Source organism: Canis lupus, unplaced genomic scaffold, assembly GCF_011100685.1.
Source record: "Canis lupus familiaris isolate Mischka breed German Shepherd unplaced genomic scaffold, alternate assembly UU_Cfam_GSD_1.0 chrUn_S919H1084, whole genome shotgun sequence".
Taxonomy (NCBI): Eukaryota; Metazoa; Chordata; class Mammalia; order Carnivora; family Canidae; genus Canis; species Canis lupus.
Genome location: NW_023331883.1, coordinates 1 through 25,482, shown reverse-complemented (window position 1 = coordinate 25,482; position 25,482 = coordinate 1). Strand labels below are relative to the sequence as shown.

The following is a 25,482-nucleotide window of genomic DNA, read 5'->3' as shown; positions in this document are numbered from 1 at the left end:
TTCTTTTCGATTCAATCAATTCGATTTGATTCTTTTCAATTCGATTCGATTCTTTTCGATTTGATTGCATTCGATTCAATTGTTTTCGATTCGATTTGATTCTTTCGATTCGATTCGATTCTTTTCATTACGATTCAATTCAATTCGATTCTTTTCGATTCGATTTGATTCTTTTCGGTTCGATTCGATTCTTTTCGATTCGATTCGATTCGACACTTTTCGTTTCGATTCGATTCTTTTCGATTCGATTGATTCTTTTCGTTTCGATTAGATTCTCTTTGATTCGATTCTTTTCGATTCCATTTGATTTGATTCTTCTCCATTCGATTCGATTCAATTCTTTTCGAATCGATTCGATAAGATTCTTTTCATTCGATTCAATTCTGTTCGATTCTATTCTATTTGATTCGGTTCAATTCGATTATTTTCAATTCGATTCTATTCGATTCTTTTCATTTTGATTCGATTCTTTTCGATTCAATTCTTTTCGACTTGGCTTGATTCGATCATTTGGATTCGATTTGTTACATCACGATTCAATTCTTTTCGATTCTGTTCGATTCGATTCTTTCGATTCAGTTCGTTTCGATTCTTTTTGATTCGATTCGATTCTTTTCCATTCGATGATTCGATTAGTTTCGATGTTTTCGAATCGTTTCAATTCGATTCAAATTCTTTTCTATTCGATTTGATTCTTTGCTATCTATTCGATTCTTTTCGATTCGATTCGATTCAATTCTTTTCACTTCGACTCGATTCTACTCGGTTCATCTCGAATCGATTCGATTCTTTTTGATTTGATCTATTCGATTCTTTTCGATTCAGTTCGATTCAATTCGATTCTTTTCTATTTGATTCGATTCTTTTCCACTCGATGTGATTTGATTCGTTTTGATTTTTTCGATTTGTTTCAATTCGAATCTATTCGATTCTTTTCGTTTCAATTCGATTCGATTCTTTTTGATTCAATTCCATTCGATTCGAATAGATTCGATTCTTTTCGATTCGATACGATTCGATTCTTTTCGATGCGAATCAATTCGATTCGATTCTTTTTTTATTCGATTCGATTCGATTCTTTTAGATTTGATTCGATACGATTCTTTTCTATTCGATTCTTTTCGATTCGATTCGATTCTTTTCGATTCGATTCGATTCGATTCTTTTCAATTTGATTCGTTTCGATTTGAATCTTTTTGTTTTGATTTGATTTTCTACAATTCGATTCTTTGGATTCGATTCTTTTTGATTTGATTAGATTCGATTCATTTCAATTCAAATCAATTCAATATGATTCGATTCGTTGCAATCTGATTCGATTTTTTTCGAATCGATTTGATTCGATTCGATTAGTTTCGATTCGATTATCGATTCAATTCAATTCCAATTATTCTCAATTCGATTCGATTATTTTTATTCAATTCTATTATTTTCGATTCGATGCGATTCGATTCGATTCGATTCTTTTCGATTCAATCAATTCGATTTGATTCTTTTCAATTCGATTCGATTCTTTTCGATTTGATTGCATTCGATTCAATTGTTTTCGATTTGATTTGATTCTTTCGATTCGATTCGATTCTTTTCATTACGATTCAATTCAATTCGATTCTTTTCGATTCGATTTGATTCTTTTCGGTTCGATTCGATTCTTTTCGATTCGATTCGATTCGACACTTTTCGTTTCGATTCGATTCTTTTCGATTCGATTGATTCTTTTCGTTCGATTAGATTCTCTTTGATTCGATTCTTTTCGATTCCATTTGATTTGATTCTTCTCCATTCGATTCGTTTCAATTCTTTTCGAATCGATTCGATAAGATTTCTTTTCATTCGATTCAATTCTGTTCGATTCTATTCTATTTGATTCGGTTCAATTCGATTATTTTCAATTCGATTCTATTCGATTCTTTTCATTTTGATTCGATTCTTTTCGATTCAATTCTTTTCGACTTGGCTTGATTCGATCATTTGGATTCGATTTGTTACATCACGATTCAATTCTTTTCGATTCTGTTCGATTCGATTCTTTCGATTCAGTTCGTTTCGATTCTTTTTGATTCGATTCGATTCTTTTCCATTCGATGATTCGATTAGTTTCGATGTTTTCGAATCGTTTCAATTCGATTCAAATTCTTTTCTATTCGATTTGATTCTTTGCTATCTATTCGATTCTTTTCGATTCGATTCGATTCGATTCGTTTCGATTCCATCTTTTTGATTCGACACGATTCGATTCGAATCTTTTCGATTCGATTCAACTCAACTCAGTTCTTTTCGATTCGATTTTTTCGATTCGATTCTTTTCAATTCGATTCAAATCGATTCATTCCAATTCAATTCTTTCCGATTCGATTCGATTCTTTTCGATTCGATTCGATTCTTTTAATTCGATTCGAGTCTTTTCAATTCGATTCAATTCGATTCTTTTCAATTCAATTCTTTTCGATTCGATTCTTTTCGATTCGATTCGATTTGATTCTTTTCGAATTGATTCATTTCGATTCGATCTTTTTTTTTTTTTTTTTTTAAGGATATTATTTCTTTATTGCTGAGAGAGCCGGTCACCGCTCAAGCACCGAGGCGTCCCAAGTAAGGAAACTCCTCGCCACATACAGATACAACCGAAAGTGAGCACCGACGTGAGCGGTCATAAGGACGACACGGGGACGGATGACACGCGAAAAGCCCCGAAGGCCAAGCCGTAACCACAAGAAAGTCAAAGAATAGCTCACGAGGCCTCCGAGGCGCACGCAGCCAGAAACGAGGTCTGATCTTAGCCACCAGAATCACCAGGGGAAAGCGCGAACGCAGTCCCCCACTACCACAAATTATGCAGTCGAGTTTCCCACATTTGGGGAAATCGCAGGGGTCAGCACATCCGGAGTGCAATGGATAAGCCTCGCCCTGGGAAAACCACCTTCGTGATCATGGTATCTCCCCTGCCAGGTAAGTATCGATCTTTTTGATTTGATACGATTCTTGTCGATTCCATTAAATTTGATTCGATTCCTTTCAATTCAATTAGATTGTTTTCGAGTCGATTCCAATCAATTCGATTCTTTTCTATTCGATTCGATTCTTTTCATTTGATTTGATTCTTTTCGATACGATTCGATTCGATTCCATTTGATTTTTTTCGATTTGATTCGATACGATTCTTTTCATTTCGATTCAAATCGATTCTTTTCGATTCTATTCGTTTCGATTGGATTCGATTCCTTTTCTTTAGATTCGGTTCTTTGCGATTCGATCCTTTTTGATTCGATTCGATTCTTTTCGATTCTTTTCGATTCGAGTCTTTTCGATTCGAATCAATTCGATTCTTTTTGATTTGAATCAATTCTTTTTGATTCAATTCTTTTCCATTCGATTCGATTCTTTTCGATTCGATTCTTTTCGATTCGATATTACTCGATTTGATTGTTTTTGATTTGATTCGAATCTTTTCTATTCTATTCATTTCAATTCTTTTCGATTCGATTTGATACGATTAGATTTTTTTCGATTGGATTCGATTCGGTACGTCGATTCTTTTCGATTCTATTCAGTTAGATTCTTTTCAATTCGGTTTGATTCTTTTTGTTTCGGTTTGATTCTTTTTGATTCAATTCTTTTTGATTCGATTCAATTCTTTTCATTCAATTTGATTCGATTCGATTCTTTTCCTTTCAAATCGATTCATTTCGATTTGATTCTTTTCTATTCGATTCGATTCTCTTCGATTCAATTCAATTCGATTCTCTTCGATTTAATTCAATTCGATTCTTTTCGATTCGATTCCATTCGATTCTTTTCGATTCAATTCAATTCGATTCTTTTTGTTTCAATTCGATTCTTTTTGATTCTATTCTTTTCCATTCGATTCGAGTCTTTTCTCTTTGATTCGATTCTTTTCGATTCGATTCCTTTCGATTCAATTTGATTCTTTTCGTTTCGATTCTCTTCTTTTCTATTCTATTCGATTCACTTGTTTTTTATTCGATTCGATTCAATTCTTTTCATTCCAATTTGATTCGAATCGACTCTTTTCGATCCAATTCCATTCGGTTTGATTCTATTTGTTTCGATTTGATTCTTTTGGATTTCATTAGATTAGATTCTTTTCGATTCGATTCGAATATTTCATTCAATTCGATTCGATTCGGCTCTTTTCAAATCGATTCGTTTCGATTCGATTCTTTGCTATTCGATTTGATTCTTTTCGTTTCAATTTGATTCTTTTCGATTCGATTCAATTCGATTCAATTCTTTTCAGATCGATTCGATTCTTTTCAATTTGATACGATTCGATTCTTTTCGATTTGATTCGACTCAATGCTTTTCGATTCAATTCGTTTCGATTCTTTTCGATTCGATTCAATTCGATGCTATTCGGTTCTTTTTGATTCCATTAAATTTGATTTGATTCTTTTCTACTCAATTAGATTCTTTTCGATTCGTTTCCATACAATTCGATTCTTTTCCATTCGATTCGATTCGATTGTTTTCGATTCGATTCAATTTTCTATCAATTCGATTAGATTCTTTTCAAATCGATTCTTTTCGATTCGATTCAATTAGATTTTTTGATTCGATTAAATACAATGCGATTCTTTTGTTTCAATTCGATTCTTTTTTATTCGATTGTTTTCGATTCGATTCGATTCAATTCTTTTCATTTCGATTCGATTCATTTCTATTCAATTCTTTTTGATTCTATTCAATTTTTTCGATTCGATTCTTTACGTTTCGAGTCGATTCCTTTCGATTCGATTCTTTTATAATCTATTCAATTCATTTCTTTCGATTCGATTCAATACAATTGGATTCTTTTCGATTCGATTCCTTACCATTAGATTCTTCTCTATTTGATTCAATTCGATTCTTTCGATTCAATTAGATTCGATTCTTTATGCTTTGATTCGATTCGATTCTTTTAATTTCGATTCGATTTTTTTTCGATTTGATTCTTTCGATTCGATTCGATTCTTTTCACTTCGGTTCGTTTCTTTTCAATTCGATTCGAATCTTTTCGATTCTATTGGATTTGATTCAAATCTTATCGATTTTATTCGATTCAATTCTTTTCTATTCAACTCGATTCTTTTCGATTCGATTCGATTCGACAGTTTTCGTTTCGATTCGATTCTTTTCGATTCGATTTGATTCTTTTCATTTCGATTAGATTCTCTTCGATTCGATTCTTTTCGTTTCGATTAGATTCTTTTCGATTCGATTCGATTCAATTCTTTTCACTTCGACTCGATTCTACTCGGTTCATCTCGAATCGATTCGATTCTTTTTGATTTGATCTATTCGATTCTTTTCGATTCAGTTCGATTCAATTCGATTCTTTTCTATTTGATTCGATTCTTTTCCACTCGATGTGATTTGATTCGTTTTGATTTTTTTCGATTTGTTTCAATTCGAATCTATTCGATTCTTTTCGTTTCAATTCGATTCGATTCTTTTTGATTCAATTCCATTCGATTCGAATAGATTCGATTCTTTTCGATTCGATACGATTCGATTCTTTTCGATGCGAATCAATTCGATTCTTTTTTATTCGATTCGATTCGATTCTTTTAGATTTGATTCGATACGATTCTTTTCTATTCGATTCTTTTCGATTCGATTCGATTCTTTTCGATTCGATTCGATTCGATTCTTTTCAATTTGATTCGTTTCGATTTGAATCTTTTTGTTTTGATTTGATTTTCTACAATTCGATTCTTTGGATTCGATTCTTTTTGATTTGATTAGATTCGATTCATTTCAATTCAAATCAATTCAATATGATTCGATTCGTTGCAATCTGATTCGATTTTTTCGAATCGATTTGATTCGATTCGATTAGTTTCGATTCGATTATCGATTCAATTCAATTCCAATTATTCTCAATTCGATTCGATTATTTTTATTCAATTCTATTATTTTCGATTCGATGCGATTCGATTCGATTCTTTTCGATTCAATCAATTCGATTTGATTCTTTTCAATTCGATTCGATTCTTTTCGATTTGATTGCATTCGATTCAATTGTTTTCGATTTGATTTGATTCTTTCGATTCGATTCGATTCTTTTCATTACGATTCAATTCAATTCGATTCTTTTCGATTCGATTTGATTCTTTTCGGTTCGATTCGATTCTTTTCGATTCGATTCGATTCGACACTTTTCGTTTCGATTCGATTCTTTTCGATTCGATTGATTCTTTTCGTTTCGATTAGATTCTCTTTGATTCGATTCTTTTCGATTCCATTTGATTTGATTCTTCTCCATTCGATTCGATTCAATTCTTTTCGAATCGATTCGATAAGATTCTTTTCATTCGATTCAATTCTGTTCGATTCTATTCTATTTGATTCGGTTCAATTCGATTATTTTCAATTCGATTCTATTCGATTCTTTTCATTTTGATTCGATTCTTTTCGATTCAATTCTTTTCGACTTGGCTTGATTCGATCATTTGGATTCGATTTGTTACATCACGATTCAATTCTTTTCGATTCTGTTCGATTCGATTCTTTCGATTCAGTTCGTTTCGATTCTTTTTGATTCGATTCGATTCTTTTCCATTCGATGATTCGATTAGTTTCGATTTTTTCGAATCGTTTCAATTCGATTCAAATTCTTTTCTATTCGATTTGATTCTTTTCTATCTATTCGATTCTTTTCGATTCGATTCGATTCGATTCGTTTCGATTCCATCTTTTTGATTCGACACGATTCGATTCGAATCTTTTCGATTCGATTCAACTCAACTCAGTTCTTTTCGATTCGATTTTTTCGATTCGATTCTTTTCAATTCGATTCAAATCGATTCATTCCAATTCAATTCTTTCCGATTCGATTCGATTCTTTTCGATTCGATTCGATTCTTTTAATTCGATTCGAGTCTTTTCAATTCGATTCAATTCGATTCTTTTCAATTCAATTCTTTTCGATTCGATTCTTTTCGATTCGATTCGATTTGATTCTTTTCGAATTGATTCATTTCGATTCGATCTTTTTTTTTTTTTTTTTTTTTAAAGGATATTATTTCTTTATTGCTGAGAGAGAGCCGGTCACCGCTCAAGCACCGAGGCGTCCCAAGTAAGGAAACTCCTCGCCACATACAGATACAACCGAAAGTGAGCACCGACGTGAGCGGTCATAAGGACGACACGGGGACGGATGACACGCGAAAAGCCCCGAAGGCCAAGCCGTAACCACAAGAAAGTCAAAGAATAGCTCACGAGGCCTCCGAGGCGCACGCAGCCAGAAACGAGGGTCTGATCTTAGCCACCAGAATCACCAGGGGAAAGCGCGAACGCAGTCCCCCACTACCACAAATTATGCAGTCGAGTTTCCCACATTTGGGGAAATCGCAGGGGTCAGCACATCCGGAGTGCAATGGATAAGCCTCGCCCTGGGAAAACCACCTTCGTGATCATGGTATCTCCCCTGCCAGGTAAGTATCGATCTTTTTGATTTGATACGATTCTTGTCGATTCCATTAAATTTGATTCGATTCCTTTCAATTCAATTAGATTGTTTTCGAGTCGATTCCAATCAATTCGATTCTTTTCTATTCGATTCGATTCTTTTCATTTGATTTGATTCTTTTCGATACGATTCGATTCGATTCCATTTGATTTTTTTCGATTTGATTCGATACGATTCTTTTCATTTCGATTCAAATCGATTCTTTTCGATTCTATTCGTTTCGATTGGATTCGATTCCTTTTCTTTAGATTCGGTTCTTTGCGATTCGATCCTTTTTGATTCGATTCGATTCTTTTCGATTCTTTTCGATTCGAGTCTTTTCGATTCGAATCAATTCGATTCTTTTTGATTTGAATCAATTCTTTTTGATTCAATTCTTTTCCATTCGATTCGATTCTTTTCGATTCGATTCTTTTCGATTCGATATTACTCGATTTGATTGTTTTTGATTTGATTCGAATCTTTTCTATTCTATTCATTTCAATTCTTTTCGATTCGATTTGATACGATTAGATTTTTTTCGATTGGATTCGATTCGGTACGTCGATTCTTTTCGATTCTATTCAGTTAGATTCTTTTCAATTCGGTTTGATTCTTTTTGTTTCGGTTTGATTCTTTTTGATTCAATTCTTTTTGATTCGATTCAATTCTTTTCATTCAATTTGATTCGATTCGATTCTTTTCCTTTCAAATCGATTCATTTCGATTTGATTCTTTTCTATTCGATTCGATTCTCTTCGATTCAATTCAATTCGATTCTCTTCGATTTAATTCAATTCGATTCTTTTCGATTCGATTCCATTCGATTCTTTTCGATTCAATTCAATTCGATTCTTTTTGTTTCAATTCGATTCTTTTTGATTCTATTCTTTTCCATTCGATTCGAGTCTTTTCTCTTTGATTCGATTCTTTTCGATTCGATTCCTTTCGATTCAATTTGATTCTTTTCGTTTCGATTCTCTTCTTTTCTATTCTATTCGATTCACTTGTTTTTTATTCGATTCGATTCAATTCTTTTCATTCCAATTTGATTCGAATCGACTCTTTTCGATTCAATTCCATTCGGTTTGATTCTATTTGTTTCGATTTGATTCTTTTGGATTTCATTAGATTAGATTCTTTTCGATTCGATTCGAATATTTCATTCAATTCGATTCGATTCGGCTCTTTTCAAATCGATTCGTTTCGATTCGATTCTTTGCTATTCGATTTGATTCTTTTCGTTTCAATTTGATTCTTTTCGATTCGATTCAATTCGATTCAATTCTTTTCAGATCGATTCGATTCTTTTCAATTTGATACGATTCGATTCTTTTCGATTTGATTCGACTCAATGCTTTTCGATTCAATTCGTTTCGATTCTTTTCGATTCGATTCAATTCGATGCTATTCGGTTTCTTTTTGATTCCATTAAATTTGATTTGATTCTTTTCTACTCAATTAGATTCTTTTCGATTCGTTTCCATACAATTCGATTCTTTTCCATTCGATTCGATTCGATTGTTTTCGATTCGATTCAATTTTCTATCAATTCGATTAGATTCTTTTCAAATCGATTCTTTTCGATTCGATTCAATTAGATTTTTTTGATTCGATTAAATACAATGCGATTCTTTTGTTTCAATTCGATTCTTTTTTATTCGATTGTTTTCGATTCGATTCGATTCAATTCTTTTCATTTCGATTCGATTCATTTCTATTCAATTCTTTTTGATTCTATTCAATTTTTTCGATTCGATTCTTTACGTTTCGAGTCGATTCCTTTCGATTCGATTCTTTTATAATCTATTCAATTCATTTCTTTTCGATTCGATTCAATACAATTGGATTCTTTTCGATTCGATTCCTTACCATTAGATTCTTCTCTATTTGATTCAATTCGATTCTTTCGATTCAATTAGATTCGATTCTTTATGCTTTGATTCGATTCGATTCTTTTAATTTCGATTCGATTTTTTTTCGATTTGATTCTTTCGATTCGATTCGATTCTTTTCACTTCGGTTCGTTTCTTTTCAATTCGATTCGAATCTTTTCGATTCTATTGGATTTGATTCAAATCTTATCGATTTTATTCGATTCGATTCTTTTCTATTCAACTCGATTCTTTTCGATTCGATTCGATTCGACAGTTTTCGTTTCGATTCGATTCTTTTCGATTCGATTTGATTCTTTTCATTTCGATTAGATTCTCTTCGATTCGATTCTTTTCGTTTCGATTAGATTCTTTTCGATTCGATTCGATTCAATTCTTTTCACTTCGACTCGATTCTACTCGGTTCATCTCGAATCGATTCGATTCTTTTTGATTTGATCTATTCGATTCTTTTCGATTCAGTTCGATTCAATTCGATTCTTTTCTATTTGATTCGATTCTTTTCCACTCGATGTGATTTGATTCGTTTTGATTTTTTCGATTTGTTTCAATTCGAATCTATTCGATTCTTTTCGTTTCAATTCGATTCGATTCTTTTTGATTCAATTCCATTCGATTCGAATAGATTCGATTCTTTTCGATTCGATACGATTCGATTCTTTTCGATGCGAATCAATTCGATTCGATTCTTTTTTATTCGATTCGATTCGATTCTTTTAGATTTGATTCGATACGATTCTTTTCTATTCGATTCTTTTCGATTCGATTCGATTCTTTTCGATTCGATTCGATTCGATTCTTTTCAATTTGATTCGTTTCGATTTGAATCTTTTTGTTTTGATTTGATTTTCTACAATTCGATTCTTTGGATTCGATTCTTTTTGATTTGATTAGATTCGATTCATTTCAATTCAAATCAATTCAATATGATTCGATTCGTTGCAATCTGATTCGATTTTTTCGAATCGATTTGATTCGATTCGATTAGTTTCGATTCGATTATCGATTCAATTCAATTCCAATTATTCTCAATTCGATTCGATTATTTTATTCAATTCTATTATTTTCGATTCGATGCGATTCGATTCGATTCTTTTCGATTCAATCAATTCGATTTGATTCTTTTCAATTCGATTCGATTCTTTTCGATTTGATTGCATTCGATTCAATTGTTTTCGATTTGATTTGATTCTTTCGATTCGATTCGATTCTTTTCATTACGATTCAATTCAATTCGATTCTTTTCGATTCGATTTGATTCTTTTCGGTTCGATTCGATTCTTTTCGATTCGATTCGATTCGACACTTTTCGTTTCGATTCGATTCTTTTCGATTCGATTGATTCTTTTCGTTTCGATTAGATTCTCTTTGATTCGATTCTTTTCGATTCCATTTGATTTGATTCTTCTCCATTCGATTCGATTCAATTCTTTTCGAATCGATTCGATAAGATTCTTTTCATTCGATTCAATTCTGTTCGATTCTATTCTATTTGATTCGGTTCAATTCGATTATTTTCAATTCGATTCTATTCGATTCTTTTCATTTTGATTCGATTCTTTTCGATTCAATTCTTTTCGACTTGGCTTGATTCGATCATTTGGATTCGATTTGTTACATCACGATTCAATTCTTTTCGATTCTGTTCGATTCGATTCTTTCGATTCAGTTCGTTTCGATTCTTTTTGATTCGATTCGATTCTTTTCCATTCGATGATTCGATTAGTTTCGATGTTTTCGAATCGTTTCAATTCGATTCAAATTCTTTTCTATTCGATTTGATTCTTTGCTATCTATTCGATTCTTTTCGATTCGATTCGATTCGATTCGTTTCGATTCCATCTTTTTGATTCGACACGATTCGATTCGAATCTTTTCGATTCGATTCAACTCAACTCAGTTCTTTTCGATTCGATTTTTTCGATTCGATTCTTTTCAATTCGATTCAAATCGATTCATTCCAATTCAATTCTTTCCGATTCGATTCGATTCTTTTCGATTCGATTCGATTCTTTTAATTCGATTCGAGTCTTTTCAATTCGATTCAATTCGATTCTTTTCAATTCAATTCTTTTCGATTCGATTCTTTTCGATTCGATTCGATTTGATTCTTTTCGAATTGATTCATTTCGATTCGATCTTTTTTTTTTTTTTTTTTAAAGGATATTATTTCTTTATTGCTTGAGAGAGCCGGTCACCGCTCAAGCACCGAGGCGTCCCAAGTAAGGAAACTCCTCGCCACATACAGATACAACCGAAAGTGAGCACCGACGTGAGCGGTCATAAGGACGACACGGGGACGGATGACACGCGAAAAGCCCCGAAGGCCAAGCCGTAACCACAAGAAAGTCAAAGAATAGCTCACGGAGGCCTCCGAGGCGCACGCAGCCAGAAACGAGGGTCTGATCTTAGCCACCAGAATCACCCAGGGGAAAGCGCGAACGCAGTCCCCCACTACCACAAATTATGCAGTCGAGTTTCCCACATTTGGGGGAAATCGCAGGGGTCAGCACATCCGGAGTGCAATGGATAAGCCTCGCCCTGGGAAAACCACCTTCGTGATCATGGTATCTCCCCTGCCAGGTAAGTATCGATCTTTTTGATTTGATACGATTCTTGTCGATTCCATTAAATTTGATTCGATTCCTTTCAATTCAATTAGATTGTTTTCGAGTCGATTCCAATCAATTCGATTCTTTCTATTCGATTCGATTCTTTTCATTTGATTTGATTCTTTTCGATACGATTCGATTCGATTCCATTTGATTTTTTTTCGATTTGATTCGATACGATTCTTTTCATTTCGATTCAAATCGATTCTTTTCGATTCTATTCGTTTCGATTGGATTCGATTCCTTTTCTTTAGATTCGGTTCTTTGCGATTCGATCCTTTTTGATTCGATTCGATTCTTTTCGATTCTTTTCGATTCGAGTCTTTTCGATTCGAATCAATTCGATTCTTTTTGATTTGAATCAATTCTTTTTGATTCAATTCTTTTCCATTCGATTCGATTCTTTTCGATTCGATTCTTTTCGATTCGATATTACTCGATTTGATTGTTTTTGATTTGATTCGAATCTTTTCTATTCTATTCATTTCAATTCTTTTCGATTCGATTTGATACGATTAGATTTTTTTCGATTGGATTCGATTCGGTACGTCGATTCTTTTCGATTCTATTCAGTTAGATTCTTTTCAATTCGGTTTGATTCTTTTTGTTTCGGTTTGATTCTTTTTGATTCAATTCTTTTTGATTCGATTCAATTCTTTTCATTCAATTTGATTCGATTCGATTCTTTTCCTTTCAAATCGATTCATTTCGATTTGATTCTTTTCTATTCGATTCGATTCTCTTCGATTCAATTCAATTCGATTCTCTTCGATTTAATTCAATTCGATTCTTTTCGATTCGATTCCATTCGATTCTTTTCGATTCAATTCAATTCGATTCTTTTTGTTTCAATTCGATTCTTTTTGATTCTATTCTTTTCCATTCGATTCGAGTCTTTTCTCTTTGATTCGATTCTTTTCGATTCGATTCCTTTCGATTCAATTTGATTCTTTTCGTTTCGATTCTCTTCTTTTCTATTCTATTCGATTCACTTGTTTTTTATTCGATTCGATTCAATTCTTTTCATTCCAATTTGATTCGAATCGACTCTTTTCGATTCCAATTCCATTCGGTTTGATTCTATTGTTTCGATTTGATTCTTTTGGATTTCATTAGATTAGATTCTTTTCGATTCGATTCGAATATTTCATTCAATTCGATTCGATTCGGCTCTTTTCAAATCGATTCGTTTCGATTCGATTCTTTGCTATTCGATTTGATTCTTTTCGTTTCAATTTGATTCTTTTCGATTCGATTCAATTCGATTCAATTCTTTTCAGATCGATTCGATTCTTTTCAATTTGATACGATTCGATTCTTTTCGATTTGATTCGACTCAATGCTTTTCGATTCAATTCGTTTCGATTCTTTTCATTTCGATTCAATTCGATGCTATTTCGGTTCTTTTTGATTCCATTAAATTGATTTGATTCTTTTCTACTCAATTAGATTCTTTCGATTCGTTCCATACAATTCGATTCTTTTCCATTCGATTCGATTCGATTGTTTTCGATTCGATTCAATTTTCTATCAATTCGATTAGATTCTTTTCAAATCGATTCTTTTCGATTCGATTCAATTAGATTTTTTGATTCGATTAAATACAATGCGATTCTTTTGTTTCAATTCGATTCTTTTTTATTCGATTGTTTTCGATTCGATTCGATTCAATTCTTTTCATTTCGATTCGATTCATTTCTATTCAATTCTTTTTGATTCTATTCAATTTTTTCGATTCGATTCTTTACGTTTCGAGTCGATTCCTTTCGATTCGATTCTTTTATAATCTAGTCAATTCATTTCTTTTTCGATTCGATTCAATACAATTGGATTCTTTTCGATTCGATTCCTTACCATTAGATTCTTCTCTATTTGATTCAATTCGATTCTTTCGATTCAATTAGATTCGATTCTTTATGCTTTGATTCGATTCGATTCTTTTAATTTCGATTCGATTTTTTTTTCGATTTGATTCTTTCGATTCGATTCGATTCTTTTCACTTCGGTTTCGTTTCTTTTCAATTCGATTCGAATCTTTTCGATTCTATTGGATTTGATTCAAATCTTATCGATTTTATTCGATTCGATTCTTTTCTATTCAACTCGATTCTTTTCGATTCGATTCGATTCGACAGTTTTCGTTTCGATTCGATTCTTTTCGATTCGATTGATTCTTTTCATTTCGATTAGATTCTCTTCGATTCGATTCTTTTCGTTTCGATTAGATTCTTTCGATTCGATTCGATTCAATTCTTTTCACTTCGACTCGATTCTCTACTCGGTTCATCTCGAATCGATTCGATTCTTTTTGATTTGATCTATTCGATTCTTTTCGATTCAGTTCGATTCAATTCGATTCTTTTCTATTTGATTCGATTCTTTTCCACTCGATGTGATTTGATTCGTTTTGATTTTTTCGATTTGTTTCAATTCGAATCTATTCGATGCTTTTCGTTTCAATTCGATTCGATTCTTTTTGATTCAATTCCATTCGATTCGAATAGATTCGATTCTTTTCGATTCGATACGATTCGATTCTTTTCGATGCGAATCAATTCGATTCGATTCTTTTTTATTCGATTCGATTCGATTCTTTTAGATTTGATTCGATACGATTCTTTTCTATTCGATTCTTTTCGATTCGATTCGATTCTTTTCGATTCGATTCGATTCGATTCTTTTCAATTTGATTCGTTTCGATTTGAATCTTTTTGTTTTGATTTGATTTTCTACAATTCGATTCTTTGGATTCGATTCTTTTTGATTTGATTAGATTCGATTCATTTCAATTCAAATCAATTCAATATGATTCGATTCGTTGCAATCTGATTCGATTTTTTCGAATCGATTTGATTCGATTCGATTAGTTTCGATTCGATTATCGATTCAATTCAATTCCAATTATTCTCAATTCGATTCGATTATTTTTATTCAATTCTATTATTTTCGATTCGATGCGATTCGATTCGATTCTTTTCGATTCAATCAATTCGATTTGATTCTTTTCAATTCGATTCGATTCTTTTCGATTGATTGCATTCGATTCAATTGTTTTCGATTCGATTTGATTCTTTCGATTCGATTCGATTCTTTTCATTACGATTCAATTCAATTCGATTCTTTTCGATTCGATTTGATTCTTTTCGGTTCGATTCGATTCTTTTCGATTCGATTCGATTCGACACTTTTCGTTTCGATTCGATTCTTTTCGATTCGATTGATTCTTTTCGTTTCGATTAGATTCTCTTTGATTCGATTCTTTTCGATTCCATTTGATTTGATTCTTCTCCATTCGATTCGATTCAATTCTTTTCGAATCGATTCGATAAGATTCTTTTCATTCGATTCAATTCTGTTCGATTCTATTCTATTGATTCGGTTCAATTCGATTATTTTCAATTCGATTCTATTCGATTCTTTTCATTTTGATTCTATTCTTTTCGATTCAATTCTTTTCGACTTGGCTTGATTCGATCATTTGGATTCGATTTGTTACATCACGATTCAATTCCTTTCGATTCTGTTCGATTCGATTCTTTCGATTCAGTTCGTTTCGATTCTTTTGATTCGATTCGATTCTTTTCCATTCGATGATTCGATTAGTTTCGATGTTTTCGAATCGTTTCAATTCGATTCAAATTCTTTTCTATTCGATTTGATTCTTTGCTATCTATTCGATTCTTTTCGATTCGATTCGATTCGATTCGGTTTCGATTCCATCTTTTTTGATTCGACACGATTCGATTCGAATCTTTTCGATTCGATTCAACTCAACTCAGTTCTTTTCGATTCGATTTTTTCGATTCGATTCTTTTCAATTCGATTCAAATCGATTCATTCCAATTCAATTCTTTCCGATTCGATTCGATTCTTTTCGATTCGATTCGATTCTTTTAATTCGATTCGAGTCTTTTCAATTCGATTCAATTCGATTCTTTTCAATTCAATTCTTTTCGATTCGATTCTTTTCGATTCGATTCGATTTGATTCTTTTCGAATTGATTCATTTCGATTCGATCTTTTTTTTTTTTTTTTTTAAAGGATATTATTTCTTTATTGCTGAGAGAGCCGGTCACCCGCTCAAGCACCGAGGCGTCCCATAGTAAGGAAACTCCTCGCCACATACAGATACAACCGAAAGTGAGCACCGACGTGATCGGTCATAAGGACGACACGGGGACGGGAGTGACACGCGAAATAGCCCCGAAGGCCAAGCCGTAACCACAAGAAGAAGTCAAAGAATAGCTCACGAGGCCTGCCGAGGCGCACGCAGCCAGAAAACGAGGTCTGATCTTAGCCACCAGAAATCACCAGGGGAAAGCGCGAACGCAGTCCCCCACTACCACAAATTTGATGCAGTCGATGTTCCCACATTTGGGGAAATCGCAGGGTGTCAAGGCAATCCGGGAGTGCAATGGATAAGCCTCCGCCCTGGGAGAAAACCACCCTTCGTGATCATGGATCCTGCTTCCCCGCAAGGTAATTATCGATCTTTTGATTTTGATACGATTCCTTGCGATCCATTAAATTGTGATTCGATTCCTTTCAATTACAATTAGATTGTTTTCGAGTCGATTCCAATCAATTCGATTCTTTCTATTCGATTCGATTCTTTTCATTTGATTTGATTCTTTTCGATACGATTCGATTCGATTCCATTTGATTTTTTTCGATTTGATTCGATACAGTCTTTCATTTCAGATTCAAATCGATTCTTTTCGATTCTATTCGTTTCGATTGGATTCGATTCCTTTTCTTTAGATTCGGTTCTTTGCGATTCGATCCTTTTTGATTCGATTCGATTCTTTTCGATTCTTTTCGATTCGAGTCTTTTCGATTCGAATCAATTCGATTCTTTTTGATTTGAATCAATTCTTTTTGATTCAATTCTTTTCCATTCGATTCGATTCTTTTCGATTCGATTCTTTTCGATTCGATATTACTCGATTTGATTGTTTTGATTTGATTCGAATCTTTTCTATTCTATTCATTTCAATTCTTTTCGATTCGATTTGATACGATTAGATTTTTTTCGATTGGATTCGATTCGGTACGTCGATTCTTTTCGATTCTATTCAGTTAGATTCTTTTCAATTCGGTTTGATTCTTTTGTTTCGGTTTGATTCTTTTGATTCAATTCTTTTTGATTCGATTCAATTCTTTTCATTCAATTTGATTCGATTCGATTCTTTTTCTTTCAAATCGATTCATTTCGATTTGATTCTTTTCTATTCGATTCGATTCTCTTCGATTCAATTCAATTCGATTCGATTCTCTTCGATTTAATTCAATTCGATTCTTTTCGATTCGATTCCATTCGATTCTTTTCGATTCAATTCAATTCGATTCTTTTTGTTTCAATTCGATTCTTTTTGATTCTATTCTTTTCCATTCGATTCGAGTCTTTTCTCTTTGATTCGATTCTTTTCGATTCGATTCCTTTCGATTCAATTTGATTCTTTTCGTTTCGATTCTCTTCTTTTCTATTCTATTCGATTCACTTGTTTTTTATTCGATTCGATTCAATTCTTTTCATTCCAATTTGATTCGAATCGACTCTTTTCGATTCAATTCCATTCGGTTTGATTCTATTTGTTTCGATTTGATTCTTTTGGATTTCATTAGATTAGATTCTTTTCGATTCGATTCGAATATTTCATTCAATTCGATTCGATTCGGCTCTTTTCAAATCGATTCGTTTCGATTCGATTCTTTGCTATTCGATTTGATTCTTTTCGTTTCAATTTGATTCTTTTCGATTCGATTCAATTCGATTCAATTCTTTTCAGATCGATTCGATTCTTTTCAATTTGATACGATTCGATTCTTTTCGATTTGATTCGACTCAATGCTTTTCGATTCAATTCGTTTCGATTCTTTTCGATTCGATTCAATTCGATGCTATTCGGTTCTTTTGATTCCATTAAATTTGATTTGATTCTTTTCTACTCAATTAGATTCTTTTCGATTCGTTTCCATACAATTCGATTCTTTTCCATTCGATTCGATTCGATTGTTTTCGATTCGATTCAATTTTCTATCAATTCGATTAGATTCTTTTCAAATCGATTCTTTTCGATTCGATTCAATTAGATTTTTTGATTCGATTAAATACAATGCGATTCTTTTGTTTCAATTCGATTCTTTTTTATTCGATTGTTTTCGATTCGATTCGATTCAATTCTTTTCATTTCGATTCGATTCATTTCTATTCAATTCTTTTTGATTCTATTCAATTTTTTCGATTCGATTCTTTACGTTTCGAGTCGATTCCTTTCGATTCGATTCTTTTATAATCTATTCAATTCATTTCTTTCGATTCGATTCAATACAATTGGATTCTTTTCGATTCGATTCCTTACCATTAGATTCTTCTCTATTTGATTCAATTCGATTCTTTCGATTCAATTAGATTCGATTCTTTATGCTTTGATTCGATTCGATTCTTTTAATTTCGATTCGATTTTTTTTTCGATTTGATTCTTTCGATTCGATTCGATTCTTTTCACTTCGGTTCGTTTCTTTTCAATTCGATTCGAATCTTTTCGATTCTATTGGATTTGATTCAAATCTTATCGATTTTATTCGATTCGATTCTTTTCTATTCAACTCGATTCTTTTCGATTCGATTCGATTCGACAGTTTTCGTTTCGATTCGATTCTTTTCGATTCGATTTGATTCTTTTCATTTCGATTAGATTCTCTTCGATTCGATTCTTTTCGTTTCGATTAGATTCTTTTCGATTCGATTCGATTCAATTCTTTTCACTTCGACTCGATTCTACTCGGTTCATCTCGAATCGATTCGATTCTTTTTGATTTGATCTATTCGATTCTTTTCGATTCAGTTCGATTCAATTCGATTCTTTTCTATTTGATTCGATTCTTTTCCACTCGATGTGATTTGATTCGTTTTGATTTTTTTCGATTTGTTTCAATTCGAATCTATTCGATTCTTTTCGTTTCAATTCGATTCGATTCTTTTTGATTCAATTCCATTCGATTCGAATAGATTCGATTCTTTTCGATTCGATACGATTCGATTCTTTTCGATGCGAATCAATTCGATTCGATTCTTTTTTATTCGATTCGATTCGATTCTTTTAGATTTGATTCGATACGATTCTTTTCTATTCGATTCTTTTCGATTCGATTCGATTCTTTTCGATTCGATTCGATTCGATTCTTTTCAATTTGATTCGTTTCGATTTGAATCTTTTTGTTTTGATTTGATTTTCTACAATTCGATTCTTTGGATTCGATTCTTTTTGATTTGATTAGATTCGATTCATTTCAATTCAAATCAATTCAATATGATTCGATTCGTTGCAATCTGATTCGATTTTTTCGAATCGATTGATTCGATTCGATTAGTTTCGATTCGATTATCGATTCAATTCAATTCCAATTATTCTCAATTCGATTCGATTATTTTTATTCAATTCTATTATTTTCGATTCGATGCGATTCGATTCGATTCGATTCTTTTCGATTCAATCAATTCGATTTGATTCTTTTCAATTCGATTCGATTCTTTTCGATTTGATTGCATTCGATTCAATTGTTTTCGATTCGATTGATTCTTTCGATTCGATTCGATTCTTTTCATTACGATTCAATTCAATTCGATTCTTTTCGATTCGATTTGATTCTTTTCGGTTCGATTCGATTCTTTTCGATTCGATTCGATTCGACACTTTTCGTTTCGATTCGATTCTTTTCGATTCGATTGATTCTTTTCGTTTCGATTAGATTCTCTTTGATTCGATTCTTTTCGATTCCATTTGATTTGATTCTTCTCCATTCGATTCGATTCAATTCTTTTCGAATCGATTCGATAAGATTCTTTTCATTCGATTCAATTCTGTTCGATTCTATTCTATTTGATTCGGTTCAATTCGATTATTTTCAATTCGATTCTATTCGATTCTTTTCATTTTGATTCGATTCTTTTCGATTCAATTCTTTTCGACTTGGCTTGATTCGATCATTTGGATTCGATTTGTTACATCACGATTCAATTCTTTTCGATTCTGTTCGATTCGATTCTTTCGATTCAGTTCGTTTCGATTCTTTTTTGATTCGATTCGATTCTTTTCCATTCGATGATTCGATTAGTTTCGATGTTTTCGAATCGTTTCAATTCGATTCAAATTCTTTTCTATTCGATTTGATTCTTTGCTATCTATTCGATTCTTTTCGATTCGATTCGATTCGATTCGTTTCGATTCCATCTTTTGATTCGACACGATTCGATTCGAATCTTTTCGATTCGATTCAACTCAACTCAGTTCTTTTCGATTCGATTTTTTCGATTCGATTCTTTTCAATTCGATTCAAATCGATTCATTCCAATTCAATTCTTTCCGATTCGATTCGATTCTTTTCGATTCGATTCGATTCTTTTAATTCGATTCGAGTCTTTTCAATTCGATTCAATTCGATTCTTTTCAATTCAATTCTTTTCGATTCGATTCTTTTCGATTCGATTCGATTTGATTCTTTTCGAATTGATTCATTTCGATTCGATCTTTTTTTTTTTTTTTTTTTAAAGGATATTATTTCTTTATTGCTGAGAGAGCCGGTCACCGCTCAAGCACCGAGGCGTCCCAAGTAAGGAAACTCCTCGCCACATACAGATACAACCGAAAGTGAGCACCGACGTGAGCGGTCATAAGGACGACACGGGGACGGATGACACGCGAAAAGCCCCGAAGGCCAAGCCGTAACCACAAGAAAGTCAAAGAATAGCTCACGAGGCCTCCGAGGCGCACGCAGCCAGAAACGAGGTCTGATCTTAGCCACCAGAATCACCAGGGGAAAGCGCGAACGCAGTCCCCCACTACCCACAATTATGCAGTCGAGTTTCCCACATTTGGGGAAATCGCAGGGGTCAGCACATCCGGAGTGCAATGGATAAGCCTCGCCCTGGGAAAACCACCTCGTGATCATGGTATCTCCCCTGCCAGGTAAGTATCGATCTTTTTGATTTGATACGATTCTTGTCGATTCCATTAAATTTGATTCGATTCCTTTCAATTCAATTAGATGTTTTTCGAGTCGATTCCAATCAATTCGATTCTTTTTCTATTCGATTCGATTCTTTTCATTTGATTTGATTCTTTTCGATACGATTCGATTCGATTCCATTTGATTTTTTTCGATTTGATTCGATACGATTCTTTTCATTTCGATTCAAATCGATTCTTTTCGATTCTATTCGTTTCGATTGGATTCGATTCCTTTTCTTTAGATCGGTTCTTTGCGATTCGATCCTTTTTGATTCGATTCGATTCTTTTCGATTCTTTTCGATTCGAGTCTTTTCGATTCGAATCAATTCGATTCTTTTTGATTTGAATCAATTCTTTTTGATTCAATTCTTTTCCATTCGATTCGATTCTTTTCGATTCGATTCTTTTCGATTCGATATTACTCGATTTGATTGTTTTTGATTTGATTCGAATCTTTTCTATTCTATTCATTTCAATTCTTTTCGATTCGATTTGATACGATTAGATTTTTTTCGATTGGATTCGATTCGGTACGTCGATTCTTTTCGATTCTATTCAGTTAGATTCTTTTCAATTCGGTTTGATTCTTTTTGTTTCGGTTTGATTCTTTTTGATTCAATTCTTTTTGATTCGATTCAATTCTTTTCATTCAATTTGATTCGATTCGATTCTTTCCTTTCAAATCGATTCATTTCGATTTGATTCTTTTCTATTCGATTCGATTCTCTTCGATTCAATTCAATTCGATTCTCTTCGATTTAATTCAATTCGATTCTTTTCGATTCGATTCCATTCGATTCTTTTCGATTCAATTCAATTCGATTCTTTTTGTTTCAATTCGATTCTTTTTGATTCTATTCTTTTCCATTCGATTCGAGTCTTTCTCTTTGATTCGATTCTTTTCGATTCGATTCCTTTCGATTCAATTTGATTCTTTTCGTTTCGATTCTCTTCTTTTCTATTCTATTCGATTCACTTGTTTTTTATTCGATTCGATTCAATTCTTTTCATTCCAATTTGATTCGAATCGACTCTTTTCGATTCAATTCCATTCGGTTTGATTCTATTTGTTTCGATTTGATTCTTTTGGATTTCATTAGATTAGATTCTTTTCGATTCGATTCGAATATTTCATTCAATTCGATTCGATTCGGCTCTTTTCAAATCGATTCGTTTCGATTCGATTCTTTGCTATTCGATTTGATTCTTTTCGTTTCAATTTGATTCTTTTCGATTCGATTCAATTCGATTCAATTCTTTTCAGATCGATTCGATTCTTTTCAATTTGATACGATTCGATTCTTTTCGATTTGATTCGACTCAATGCTTTTCGATTCAATTCGTTTCGATTCTTTTCGATTCGATTCAATTCGATGCTATTCGGTTCTTTTTTGATTCCATTAAATTTGATTTGATTCTTTTCTACTCAATTAGATTCTTTCGATTCGTTTCCATACAATTCGATTCTTTTCATTCGATTCGATTCGATTGTTTTCGATTCGATTCAATTTTCTATCAATTCGATTAGATTCTTTTCAAATCGATTCTTTTCGATTCGATTCAATTAGATTTTTTTGATTCGATTAAATACAATGCGATTCTTTTGTTTCAATTCGATTCTTTTTTATTCGATTGTTTTCGATTCGATTCGATTCAATTCTTTTCATTTCGATTCGATTCATTTCTATTCAATTCTTTTTGATTCTATTCAATTTTTTCGATTCGATTCTTTACGTTTCGAGTCGATTCCTTTCGATTCGATTCTTTATAATCTATTCAATTCATTTCTTTTCGATTCGATTCAATACAATTGGATTCTTTTCGATTCGATTCCTTACCATTAGATTCTTCTCTATTTGATCAATTCGATTCTTTCGATTCAATTAGATTCGATTCTTTATGCTTTGATTCGATTCGATTCTTTTAATTTCGATTCGATTTTTTTTCGATTTGATTCTTTCGATTCGATTCGATTTCTTTTCAACTTCGGTTCGTTTCTTTCAATCGATTCGGAATCTTTTCGATTCTATTGGATTTGATTCAATCTTATCGATTTTATTCGATTCGATTCTTTTCTATTCAACTCGATTCTTTTTCGATTCGATTCGAATTCGACAGTTTTCGTTTCGATTCGATTCTTTTCGATTCGATTTGATTCTTTTCATTTCGATTAGTATTCTCTTCGATTCGATATTCTTTTCGTTTCGATTAGATTCTTTTCGATTCGATTCGATTCAATTCTTTTCACTTCGACTCGATTCTACTCGGTTCATCTCGAATCGATTCGATTCTTTTTGATTTGATCTATTCGATTCTTTTCGATTCAGTTCGATTCAATTCGATTCTTTTCTATTTGATTCGATTCTTTTCCACTCGATGTGATTTGATTCGTTTTGATTTTTTCGATTTGTTTCAATTCGAATCTATTCGATTCTTTTCGTTTCAATTCGATTCGATTCTTTTGATTCAATTCCATTCGATTCGAATAGATTTCGATTCTTTTCGATTCGATACGATTGATTCTTTTCGATGCGAATCAATTCGATTCGATTCTTTTTATTCGATTCGATTCGATTCTTTTGATTTCGATACGATTCTTTTCTATTCGATTCTTTTCGATTCGATTCGATTCTTTTCGATTCGATTCGATTCGATTCTTTTCAATTTGATTCGTTTCGATTTGAATCTTTTTGTTTTGATTTGATTTTCTACAATTCGATTCTTTGGATTCGATTCTTTTTGATTTGATTAGATTCGATTCATTTCAATTCAAATCAATTCAATATGATTCGATTCGTTGCAATCTGATTCGATTTTTTCGAATCGATTTGATTCGATTCGATTAGTTTCGATTCGATTATCGATTCAATTCAATTCCAATTATTCTCAATTCGATTCGATTTTTATTCAATTCTATTATTTTCGATTCGATGCGATTCGATTCGATTCTTTTCGATTCAATCAATTCGATTTGATTCTTTTCAATTCGATTCGATTTTTCGATTTGATTGCATTCGATTCAATTGTTTCGATTCGATTTGATTCTTTCGATTCGATTCGATTCTTTCATTACGATTCAATTCAATTCGATTCTTTTCGATTCGATTTGATTCTTTTCGGTTCGATTCGATTCTTTTCGATTCGATTCGATTCGACACTTTTCGTTTCGATTCGATTCTTTTCGATTCGATTGATTCTTTCGTTTCGATTAGATTCTCTTTGATTCGATTCTTTCGATTCCATTTGATTTGATTCTCCATTCGATTCGATTCAATTCTTTTCGAATCGATTCGATAAGATTCTTTTCATTCGATTCAATTCTGTTCGATTCTATTCTATTTGATTCGGTTCAATTCGATTATTTTCAATTCGATTCTATTCGATTCTTTTCATTTTGATTCGATTCTTTTCGATTCAATTCTTTTCGACTTGGCTTGATTCGATCATTTGGATTCGATTTGTTACATCACGATTCAATTCTTTTCGATTCTGTTCGATTCGATTCTTTCGATTCAGTTCGTTTCGATTCTTTTTGATTCGATTCGATTCTTTTCCATTCGATGATTCGATTAGTTTCGATGTTTTCGAATCGTTTCAATTCGATTCAAATTCTTTTCTATTCGATTTGATTCTTTTCTATCTATTCGATTCTTTTCGATTCGATTCGATTCGATTCCATCTTTTTGATTCGACACGATTCGATTCGAATCTTTTCGATTCGATTCAACTCAACTCAGTTCTTTTCGATTCGATTTTTTCGATTCGATTCTTTTCAATTCGATTCAAATCGATTCATTCCAATTCAATTCTTTCCGATTCGATTCGATTCTTTTCGATTCGATTCGATTCTTTTAATTCGATTCGAGTCTTTTCAATTCGATTCAATTCGATTCTTTTCAATTCAATTCTTTTCGATTCGATTCTTTTCGATTCGATTCGATTTGATTCTTTTCGAATTGATTCATTTCGATTCGATCTTTTTTTTTTTTTTTTTTTAAAGGATATTATTTCTTATTGCTGAGAGACCGGTCACCGCTCAAGCACCGAGGCGTCCCAAGTAAGGAAACTCCTCGCCACATACAGATACAACCGAAAGTGAGCACCGACGTGAGCGGTCATAAGGACGACACGGGGACGGATGACACGCGAAAAGCCCGAAGGCCAAGCGTAACCACAAAAAGTCAAAGAATAGCTCACGAGGCCTCCGAGGCGCACGCAGCCAGAAACGAGGTCTGATCTTAGCCACCAGAATCACCAGGGGAAAGCGCGAACGCAGTCCCCCACTACCACAAATTATGCAGTCGAGTTTCCACATTTGGGGAAATCGCAGGGGTCAGCACATCCGGAGTGCAATGGATAAGCCTCGCCCTGGGAAAACCACCTTCGTGATCATGGTATCTCCCCTGCCAGGTAAGTATCGATCTTTTTGATTTGATACGATTCTTGTCGATTCATTAAATTTGATTCGATTCCTTTCAATTCAATTAGATTGTTTTCGAGTCGATTCCAATCA

At 33.0% G+C, this 25,482-nt stretch overlaps 5 non-coding genes and 1 pseudogene across 5 annotated transcripts; all 6 read right to left on the bottom strand.

The window, feature by feature from the left end:
• Positions 1-2,793: 2,793 nt before the first annotated feature.
• Positions 2,794-2,957, bottom strand: LOC119879487. Its single transcript, XR_005387544.1, has one exon. It is a non-coding gene; the product is annotated as a U1 spliceosomal RNA (small nuclear RNA).
• Positions 2,958-7,280: 4,323 nt separating this feature from the next.
• Positions 7,281-7,444, bottom strand: LOC119879485. Its single transcript, XR_005387543.1, has one exon. It is a non-coding gene; the product is annotated as a U1 spliceosomal RNA (small nuclear RNA).
• A 4,327-nt stretch (positions 7,445-11,771) lies between these two features.
• Positions 11,772-11,936, bottom strand: LOC119879489. The gene has a single exon (XR_005387546.1). It is a non-coding gene; the product is annotated as a U1 spliceosomal RNA (small nuclear RNA).
• Positions 11,937-16,268: 4,332 nt separating this feature from the next.
• Positions 16,269-16,444, bottom strand: LOC119879486 (annotated as a pseudogene).
• A 4,327-nt stretch (positions 16,445-20,771) lies between these two features.
• Positions 20,772-20,934, bottom strand: LOC119879490. Its single transcript, XR_005387547.1, has one exon. It is a non-coding gene; the product is annotated as a U1 spliceosomal RNA (small nuclear RNA).
• Positions 20,935-25,224: 4,290 nt separating this feature from the next.
• LOC119879488 lies at positions 25,225-25,387 on the bottom strand. Its single transcript, XR_005387545.1, has one exon. It is a non-coding gene; the product is annotated as a U1 spliceosomal RNA (small nuclear RNA).
• Positions 25,388-25,482: the final 95 nt, after the last annotated feature.